This window comes from Lactuca saligna, chromosome 3 (genome assembly GCF_052625555.1).
Source record: "Lactuca saligna cultivar CGN05327 chromosome 3, ASM5262555v1, whole genome shotgun sequence".
NCBI lineage: Eukaryota > Viridiplantae > Streptophyta > Magnoliopsida > Asterales > Asteraceae > Lactuca > Lactuca saligna.
This window is the reverse complement of record NC_136419.1, coordinates 101,245,367-101,256,795: the sequence shown is the minus strand read 5'-3', so window position 1 is coordinate 101,256,795 and position 11,429 is coordinate 101,245,367. Positions and strand designations below refer to the sequence as shown.

Here is an 11,429-nt window from a genome sequence, read left to right as displayed (position 1 = left end):
ATGCTTACTCCCACAGCAGCTGCCCCTTCTATCTCGTACTAAGAGACTTCTCCCACAAAAGATCGATCGAAGGCCCAGGAAAGTGAGTGTCGCGAATTCCATTGTCAGTTAACATCAAGAGTTGTCTTTTCCGGGTAGGGTTCGCTTCGGGAAAGGAAAGCTTTGGTCGGAGAGTTCTTCGCATTGAGTGAGGGTAGCTTCATAGACTCAGTCATTTTCATTTAGAGACTCAATGGAAGCTGTTTATTGTTCTAAGGAATGGGAATGAATTCTCTTCCTTTAGGAATAGAGTAGGCAATAAAAATGGTTTTCTCTTCTAGTCGATCTCTATAAACAAAATGGCATGGGCAATAACCCTCATCATATACTGTAGACCATTAGGCACCCCTCAACACTCAGATTTGGCAAATGCAGCCAGAGTCGCCTTAGCCTTACTGGCACCTCCAAGAAGTATACCACATGTTCATGATGTTCATGCGCAAGCAAGTGTCAGCGGGTCATTCTGAATAAATAAAAGAAAAAGAAATGACTTAGGGTATGGGTTCTGAAGAGGGCTTCTCCTTTCGCAGTTTGGTCTTCTTCCGATCCGAGGAGCTCAGGGCTCTAAGCTAAGTACTTGCGCTTCGTACCAATATATATTCTCGTTACAAAAAATGAAATGATGAAGGAGCGGGTTGGCCTTACCTATATTTGATAATATAAATGGGAATGCGGCTAGTCCAAGATCTAATGTTGGATATACACTAAAGATCTTTTGGTAGAAATCAAACACAAGGGTTTGAAATCTGAAAGAGAGGAGAAGGAAATTGAACAAAAGGGAGACTTCCTAATTCATTCCATATTTCACATTCCCCTAGGGCACCCCCTTTGCTACTCATACTCGTAGAGTGAAAAAATTCTGCGAGCTTCGCAGTCGGGCACTTTCCCACTTCCTTTTTAGCTTTGTGCTTCAATACTAGTCCAAAGGCATCTTACACACGAAAGACGGGGACCAACCCTCTCTCTCTCTTTCTCTCTCTCTCTCTCTCTCTCTATCTATCTATCTATCTAATACATCTCAGCGGTAGTTCTTCTCAATCAGCGACCTATCCGCATGTAAGCAAGGAATTTCGTCAATCTAATATTATCTAATATTAGTAGAAAAATAGCATTGGTGTCTATTGTTATTAGAAGAGTTGCCTCCCCTAGACAGCCTAACCGAACAAAAATAGAAACTCTCAGGAAATAAGCAACCTAATGCTATTTGTTATGATTGGTAACTTCCCAGCTTCATATATCGATTTATGCCTTGATAGACTCCTTAAGCACCCTTGGAAATAAGGAAAGCATTCATCCCAGGCAACTCCGCAACTACAAGACAGTATCCTCTCTGTAGTGTAAAGCACCCCCTTAGATTCATCTGAAATCAATTCTGATTCAACTGGAAATGCTCTTTCCAACTCCCTCGATAAACGCTAGCATGCAGCTCCAAGAGCTACCATGAGGTAAGAGCTCTAACTAAGCTTCCAAACCAACAGGACTCACGAAGGGGTCCAGGATAGACAAGAAGGGAGGGGCAGCCTCCCTGAAAAGTAAAGAGTGGGTTGTCCCCTCTTCAACATTTCTACTACTTCCTTGTCACCCCCTTTTCATGGATCTCCTTGTTCTCTTTCAAAATTTTCCTCCATACCTTCGCCGCCTTCATCATCATGTTGTTCTATCCTTTAGGGATGTTCGGAAGATGCTAGGGCCTCCTAAAAAATCCTTCCAACAAGAATGTTGCTTGAACATTGTAAGCCATTGAACCATCCCGCTCTTTTGAACACTGATCATAAGTGGCAAAAGCCACTGGAATCCTCATTTTTTGTCCATAAGTTCTCCTCGCTACTGTAATAATTTTCAATTTATTTTTTTACTATACACTAACGCAGATGATTGCCCCCATCTATCAACGAGGGACCCCCCAAAAGGCGAATAGGAAGATTCAAGTGATCTAGGATCCCACCTTTCATCGAGATGAAGGTGTAGTTTTTACTAGGAATCCCAGGGTTGCTGATCAGGTGAAGTAGTAGTTTCTGGGCAGAAAGGATTCACTCGTGATTATAGGCCCAGCAAAGGGAAAGTGTACAGGTCTTCCTTCAAAAGAGACAAGGTTTTTCATTGCTCCAGAAATTAACGTAGTTCACGATGGGCGTTGGGGCCCCTACCATTAGCTCTCTATAGGGATCTGGGATTTGGTATTGAATCAATCCTTAACTTCGTTTAGCACTTCAGAAGTCATATTCAATACCTAATTCTATTGAGTTGATTCCATCCCCTTTACTTTGTTTACATTCAGTAGCTGCTTGCTGGTGTCCATTCAGGTTAGGAACTCCTGAATAGGCAACCACCCTCATCAAACTAAATAACATTACTCTAATCCCTCGCCCAAGAGGCAGGAGAGACCTTGAGTCCAGGCTGTTGCATCACCCTCACCTCTGATTCGGTCAATAGAAAGACTAGCACAACTGCTAGTGCTAAGGTCTTTATCGGAGGGGTGGAGATCACGCAACCCGATCTCTTGAACAATGGCATGGTGGCTATTCATCGCCTTCAAGGTTTCACCTCTACACTCTTTACATTTTCTTGCGACGTGGAGAGGATGACCTCGCTCTTGTTCCCGTTCCATTCAGATCATCATTCTGGTCAACATATCCAGACTTCTGGCTCGGTGCAGCCCGCTATCATGCGCCTGATACTCAGAGATGCCATACTCCGGCTCTGTAACAATGACTTCAGCATCCTATCCCTCGCTATAAAGGTGAAGTACGTCGAGCTTGTGAATCTTAACAATACAATATGACGGTCTTCTCCATTAACAACCTTTCGATCATCTCCGGTTCTCACTCTTATATCATATCAGCAACGTCAGGTTCCACATTGTGCCAAACCATTTCATGTCAATCGCGGATCTGGAGAAGCTTCCCGTGGGGCTGCTCTGCTGACATTGGAACGAGGCAAACCGCTTCTTATCACAACCTCTGGTGCCGGTAGAGGTTTAACCTCGACGCCGATGAGGATAAACTATGTGAGGATTAAGGTGATGGACATCATCCGCAACGTCAAGCTCATGGTGCACAGTGTGTACTTGCCATTTCCACATATTAATCTTGTGGCTGCAGCTTACGACAGTATCCTAGGAGGCTCAAAAGTCTTAGGAGGAGATTAGATGATGGAAGGAACTTGTGCTGCTCTATATATGCATGAGGTTGTGGTGAGTCCCCGATGCCTCAGGTCAATCCAATGGTGGATATCGAAGATCACCATGGCCTGTAATTAATCCTGAAAGTGTTGCTTTGGTGACACGTCTCCGTTTATTTGTTGTCTTTTTGTGGACAGTCAAAGATAGAAGAAAGGGGCCGAGGAAGGGAAACCCCTTCGAGTACCAATCCGGTCCATGTGCTGGCTTGGCATGGAAAGCTACCTGAAAAGTATTTATTGCGGCTTGTTTTAAGCTCAATGCTTAGGGCAGAGTTATGGCTTTACCCCTTCTTAATCTAGCATTGCTACTCTTCTTTGGGAGCAGACCGACAGCCCACTACTTGAACTCACTTTGCTCTCGTTCGGCTCACTCCCGCCTGTCTTCTTCCAACCATAGTTCGCTTTAAGAAAGATCCTTCATTTCACTATAGCTGGAACCTCACTGATATTCTTGGGCAATTACTCTCAGCATGGGTCCCCGCCAACTTGACCTTTCCCTTCCCTCCCAAAGTCCGTCGGGCCTACGACAACCTGTGGCAATCATAGCAGGACTAACGAGATCTTTATCTCCCTCTTTTGTTGGTTGTTGACCAAGGGAAAGAAAGGGAGAAATAAATGGGATTGTGTCAATAGGCCCCTCTTTCGGAAAAAAAAGCTCGCTTCTCTTTGTCTTCGAGCTTGAGTTCTTTAATCCACTAACATACATAATTTCTTTTTTTTTTCTTTTATATTGTGTAACCCAAAGCACATTCCTTTAAGAATGTATTTGGTTCCATTTTCTTTCGTTACTTAACCCACCTTTTCTAAAAAGGATTGTAGTAATTCTGTTTTTATACTCTTTAAATTGGCTCTCGCATATTGAGAAATTATGTCTAGTGGTATTCGATCACAGGATCCATTAATAGTTGCATAAATGACTAAAAAAATTCAATTGGAAGTGGGGCATATTGTGATAGTTTTGGTACTTCTGTAAGCCTTGCACCTCTATTGAGTAATGCCTAAGTCGCAGCATCTAGGTTTGACCCAAATTGAGCAAGGTCGGCCACTTCTCGATATTGTGCCAATTCCTGTTTTGAACTACCGCAGACTTGTTTCATAGTTTTCAACTGAGCGGCAGACCCAACACGACTGATAGATAAGCCGACATTAATAGAAGGTCTACTTCTGTGATAAAAGAGGTCTATTTCCAAACAAATTTTTCCATCAGTAATGGGGATCACATTAGTAGGAATATAGGCTGATACGTCTCCAGCTTGTGTTTCAATGACGGGTAAGGCGGTCAAGCTACCTGCGCCTGTCTGGTCTGATCGTTTACCAGCTCTTTCTAAGAGACGGGAATGTAAATAGAAAACATCCCCTGGGAAAGCCTCACGTCTTGGTGGTCGGCATAACAAATATGACATTTGTCGATATGCCACTGCCTGTTTACTAAGATCATCATAGGTTATTAATGTGTGCATTCCATTATTGCAGAAATATTCTCCCATGGCACAGCCAGAATATGTGGCCAAAATTTGTAGAGGAGTAGGATCCGTGTCAGTGGTTGCTACCAGAATGGTATATTATATAGCATTCGCTTCTAAAAGAATTTGAACTAATTGTGCCACAGTTGAGCATTTTTGTCCAATCGCTACATAGACATAATAAAATGTCTCACTCTCATAGGTGATCCTTGAGTTCATCTTCTTTTGGTTTAATATGGTATAGATAGCAATAGCTGTTTTTCCAGTTTGTCGCTCCCCGATTATAAGTTCTCATTGACCACGGCCTCTAGGAAGCAGGCTATCTACAGTTTTTAACCCAATTTGCAAAGGGTCGTGCACAGATTTACGTTCAATAATCCCAGGGGCTTTCACTTCGACATATCATCGCTCGTGATTTCTTAGAGCCCCTCTTCCATCAATAGGTACTCCCAAGGTGTCGACCACACGCCCTAGCATATCCTTTCTCGTAAGGACATCCACAATTGAGCCAGTGCGCTTGACAAGATCTCCTTCTTTAATAGTAGTATCACTACCAAAGACAACAATCCCTACATTCTCATTCTCAAGATTCAAGGATATTCCTTTCACACCACTAGCAAATTCAACCATTTCCCCACCTTGAATCTTGTTCAACCCATAAACACGTGTAATCCCATCTCTAACTGAGACCACTCGACCAATCTCATCTACTTGAAAATTCTTGTAAAAGTTGCTATTTCTACTTTCTAATAGAGTCATTAGTTCAACAGCTCTCGGAAAGAATTCCATGATTCTATTTATTTTGGGCTATATATAAGGGGGAATACCGCTTTTGTGAGAGTCATTAGTTCAATCTTGTACTACTAGAACTAGGAGTTGAGGTAGCACGGAACACCAACACAGTCCTTTGTTAATTGTCTGTGAGCTCCTTCTTCTTTCGTGAAAACATATGAGTCGTTATGTTAAGCATCTAATCCTTTTCTTTATGTTATCTGTGTAAGAAGACTTGGATGTCCCTCATGTTGAATAGTCTGACATCAAGTTGTTAGGACCTGAGTCGATATGCGAACACTTAACACAAGACTGAAATCAAGCTAGAGTGGTTTATGAATCAGTCATCAAGGATCTTAGCCAAACGGTGACCAGCTACCTAAGCACTTTGGGCATAGGTTCCTCGATCAGACTTGACGAATTGTCATAAAGACATCACTCTACTTTATATATATAATAAAATTGGATTATAAAATAGAAAAAGAAAAAGAAAAAAGAAAACTAAAGTCATTTTGAAACACAAAACAACTATAATTTGAAGTTGTTGAAGTAGAAAATGCTTACTGCTTGCTTAGCGCACGGATCATATGCTATCTCGATCAGCAAAAAGTGATCGAATAAAGCATTTGTTTGTACAACACGCTCTCAAACCTCACGCTTTATCATGCACAGAAAAGATGTTGACTCAAAGAAATCGGTCACAAAGCCTATTTTTCCGGGTCAAGAAGCTCTCGAAAAGACCCGATCCTTCCCTAAAAACCACTAAACACAAAGTGGTTTTGTCGTATCCTCTAAGAACGTTATAAGAGAAAGACGGCAAAACAATTCACACACACGCATTCCACGCTTCAAGAAACAAGAAATACTCAAACAAACTCGCTCTTGCTTAATCCGCATATATGGAACTCTTTGATTTGAACTACTCCGAATTCAGCGATGAACTCACATTTTTCCCCTGGGGGGACTCTTGCTTCTGTCTTCCTCTTTTTGGCATATGGTGGAAATTCTCTCTATCTATCAGTTTCTTCTACTCTATGCCTACTAAAAGCTTAACCATTCCCTACCACCAAGAACATATTCTCGCCATCTATTTAAAGGAAGAACTCATTCTTCAACAAAATAAATCGTTGCTCCTAGTCTAACAGTTCGCTCCACACCTTAAGAGAAAGAGTTCTAGCATACTACTCTATTATGATGTTGAGGGTACATCACTACTTTGAGAGTTAGGCCTTTATTCTGATGTGCCTGGTCATGAGTATATTGATTTCCTTAAACCCATGTAGTGAGTTGTATAGGTGGCGTGTTGAAATTAGGACCATACATTGGGCGACTTTTCTCCTCATCGCTAACCTGTTTCCAAGAGGGGGGAGAGAAGGTCTTGCAAGTTGGAGAGCATATGAGATTTATCCATCGCATCATTGCATCTATTGACTAAACAAAGTAACTTTTGAAGTGGATTGGGAAGGAATGTAAATAGGTATTTCAATTGTTGGACTAAATGAATAGGCACGAAAGACAAGGCACTTGACTGAAAGGTCCTACCCGACTCATTCTTAGGACAGGCTTAGCTCAAGCTACCTAAAATGAAGAAATTGTACAAGGGAGAAATCCTATTTCACAAAGTAACTTCTCAAAAGTTGAAGGCGTAGTATTGATTGCTTGTGTTGGACTACCTTTATAGGATAGATATGATATACTGTTAGATTTTGGTTGGACTACTTTGTATGGAATTCACTAAGATTGAATTTAGATATTGCAATTCCGGTATAGCATTTACTGTTCGAGATTTCTGGTATGTAATTGACTCGTATATAAAGAAAGAAAGTCTTTCAATTCCTAGTTCGATATTCCAGATATTCCATTAGAATGACTGATGTTGGACTAGCTGACATCCCTAAGCTTTGTCGTATTGCATTAGAAAGTGGGGAATTCCATCGTCTTTGGTATGTGAATTTCAAGCTGCTACTGCTCCGATAGCTGCTTTAGAGATTGCTTAGCCGCTATCTGACTAAACTAGCTGGTTTAGATTTCATTAGTTGAAAGTCTCACACTATTTACACTATTTCAACAAAGACTGTGTAAAATGGATATGATATAAGGGAAGAATTGACCTATTGGCTGGCTTCTCAATTGAGAAAAGACTGGAATGAAATTGGCAATGATCTATTTAGTTTTCATATAGTTCGCAATCCTATCTTCGGTCCTAGCTGAATTCTGTCTTAGCTTTACGGCAAAGGGATAGGCTTAGCCTATTGAATGAGGAGAGCTAGGATGCATTCACCTGTAGTCGTACTATGACTTTCTGAGGGATTGAACTCTATTCGTACTATTTGATATCATCTAGCAAAGAAGTCAGCTATGGGCAAGACTTGGGGCGGGCCACCAAAACGGGTTTAGCCAGTTAGAGCTGAAGGGCTCAATTATTGGCTTGGTCTAGGATTTCAATTGTAGCAGTTCTTTTTAGCATTTTTGGTATAACAGTAGGTCAAAGTTGGGTTCACGGTCAATGGAGAGTTTACGGCCGTAAACCCAGTTTCCGGCCCATGTCTTGTTTACGGTCATTGTCGATTATAAATAAGGGTTGTGTAGGTCTTTATTAGTTGTTGATGCTAGGCAGTTCACGGCCAAGTGTAAACAACTTGTACCTGACGTTTTCAAGTAATAAACGTGTGCAAGCTTGTTTCAATTCTTCTTCTACTCATAATCTTGTTTCTGTGATTGCTTGATCATTGGTAAAGATCCGTTTTAGGACCTTACAATTGTTATCAGAGCTTGGATTGTATCAGTCAATTTTGTCAGATCTGGAGCTTATTTAATCTCATTTTTGAAAGATTTTTGCATTTTTGGATAGATCTCTAAAAATTAGGGGGGAGGGGGGGATTGTTCTTTGTGTTTTTCATAAAAACGAGTTTTGGATAGAGTTTTGGAGCAAAAAGGGGAAAAAATCGTTGTTTTTGGTCGTAACTAGCGAGAGGGTGGCGGCGTTTACGGCCAGCAGCTAGGGTTTTTGGAGTTTACGACCGGCGGTGTGCAGCTTGGAGTTTGCGGCCTCAGCTCGGTGGATGGCTTGGTAGGATAGGCTTGGCTCAACAACTTAACTGGCTTACATGTGTTCTTCAATAAAAACGGAAACGGATTTGGAGGTGCCGCGGATCGAACCCGGGTCCCCAGGTTCATCAGCAACATGCCTTAGCAGCTGAACCAACCAACAACTTGTTACAAACCCTTCGATTTTAACTTAAAACCACTCCCCTTCGGTTCCTAGTTTCAAAAATTGACACTTTTAACCCAAAAACTCAATTTCTTTTAGTTTTAAATTCCTTTTTCATCCAAAATATAAAAAACAATAATAATAATATAAAAAAAAATAGTTTTTGATTTTTGATTTTTTTTCTTAAAATTTTGACTTTGACTTTTAAAGTTTGACCTTTGACTTTAAACTTTGACTTTCTCGTTTAACTTTTAAATTTCCAAATTTAGCTTGTCGGTTTGACTTTTAAGTTTCACTTTTCATGTTTGACTTTTAAGGTTGAATTTTGAGGTTTATAGTCAAAGGGTGTTTTTTTTAAATTTAAGTTTGACTTTTAAATTTGTGCTTTTAATGGCTTTTGAGTTCTACGAGGAAAATGAAGACATCAAAGAGAGTCGTCAGGATATGTTAAGACAAAAGTTCAACATGTTCAAATATATCCCTAGATAAACCCTGGAAGCACAGTTGCATCGATTTACTACACTTACTACTGAGATGAATATAGCTGGGATCTTCTTGACTAAATCTGAGATAAAAAAAAAAGCTGCTGAATTCACTTCCGAATTCATGGGATATGAATGTGCCTGTCATCAAGAAGACAAAAGATCTCAATCATCTTAGTCTTGCTGCTGTAACTGAATAACTTGACACTTTGAAGTGTGGAAAAACAATGAGTTCCGCAAACACTCTGGTCAATGAAGTTTCATGCTCTCAATCATGTGAAGCTACGATTAAAATTCTTCGTGAACATAATGATTTGCTAAAAGGGGAAGTCGAGGACCTAAAATACAAAGGATGTCAACCTAGGAAAGGACAGAAACCCTTGAATGTTGAATTAGAAGCAACAACCAAAGACTTTAGAAATCTTCAAGAAGATTATAGTAATAAATGTGAAAATTATGACTATGTTAGCAAACAACTTGTTGAATTAACTGTTGAGCTTGACACGTTAAAAAACAAATTGGTAACTATAGATTTTGACTTTAGAAAATCTGATGTGTCAAGCGAAGTAGTTAAGAACATGATAGATCATCGTTTAAAATTTAAAAATAACCAGCAATAAGGTCTAGGGTATGATATTGTTCCTGTACCTTTCAATCATAACTACATTCATCCCTATAACACCAGAAGAATTTGATAGGGAGGCACATCTTCAATATGGCAAACCAGTTAGATTTGTGTCAGGAGGTATTCAGGTTGAAAATACTAACGCTTCTATTTCATGTGTAGGTAAAGTAGCAGAGGATGAGAACAAGGAGAAAACCATTGAACAAACCAACATCACCTTGAACTCTGAATATGTTGCTTCGAACTCAGCTGCTTCTGATCAACCTGTTGTTGAGAAATACAGGCCACCAATTCCAGTGAAACAGAGTGTCTGGTGTAATTGTGCATGTGGGAACAATAAGATACAAGGCAAGGACACGCCACCAGGGGCAGGAAGAAACAACTTCACAGTGAAGAAAAATGCATGTTTTCAATGTGGAACGTGCGGTCACATTGCTAGAAATTGTCCTAATCGTGCATATGTTCCCTACTATGCACAAGGTTGGCAGAACGCACCAAGTGGGAGATACTTCAAAAGAAATCCTTCCATGGAACAATCAGACAATGGACTAGAATGCCAACAAGGCCAAGAATCCAACTCCCAAGACTAAGAATCAAGCTCCCAAGGTTTGGAAGGGAATGTTAGCCAAGAAGTCCAATCCAAGAGATGCTCCAGTGAAACCAAGACTGGCTAGGTCAAAGTTATCATGACGATTGGCTTTAAGTTCAAAAGAAAGTACTGAGCCACCCATCGGATCGAAAAAGAAATGGGTCAAACCCAACTACATATTGGTTCCCAAGGTTCAATTTCCCACGTCACCTAATGACTCTAATATTTCTTCATCTTCTGTTTGTGATAAACAGGATATGTCATGGGAGAGAATTTCGTGCAAGGATGAAAAAGGTCGACCCAGTTTCAAAATGGACTGGGTTACAAAGACCAACGGATCCCGCTCTGTGTCGGAGCAGATATGGAGGCATATCATCAGACTTTGGTTTGTTGGTAGTAGCTAATCCAGGCACATGATATGGAGGCATATCTCAATTGTACAACACTTAGAACATTGTTTGAGAGTATGTGTCTTTGCGGGAAGGGAAGAAAGGAAGTGATCACCCATGGGGTTAGTGCTTAATGACATGAAGAATTTTCAGATCTGTTCTGAGATTATGCGTGTTGTTCTCAAACCTTCTGTATGCAAATTCAGTCGGTGAATTATGGTTTGCATTTTCTTCTCTATATTCCTGAGTTTATCTTACTATGATTCGTTTTAAAGACAATTTTTCATTTTCTTAATAGTTTTTCGTTATTAGTTATTATTGGGAAGTGATATCAAGAAAGTGATAACGGGCAGTCTAAAACAAGTGTAAGGGGCTGAATCTGAATTGTCTAGACTTTGTGATCAATGTGTTGATAGGAACGAAGGATTTGACAGTGTGGATTTATTTAGGATTGTTTGGACTGACCATACGACGCTTGGGTAGATTGAGTAGTGAGATAAACACGGGAACCCATGGGATACACTAAATTAATACGCATCTAGAATAGTGGTTCGAATTTTCTTTGATGTATGGACTTATGTCCTTAATTCTGGTTCTGATAGGGAGAATGGGGGGTTCGAATAAAGTAGGTCAGTAGGAAATTATTCTCTTGCTTTCGGTCTGTCAGTCATATGTTGCTT

The 11,429-nt window shown here is 40.4% G+C and overlaps 1 pseudogene; it reads left to right on the top strand.

Moving 5' to 3' along the window:
- The first annotated feature begins 338 nt into the window (after nucleotides 1-338).
- LOC145035834 (uncharacterized) lies at nucleotides 339-3,187 on the top strand (annotated as a pseudogene).
- Nucleotides 3,188-11,429: the final 8,242 nt, after the last annotated feature.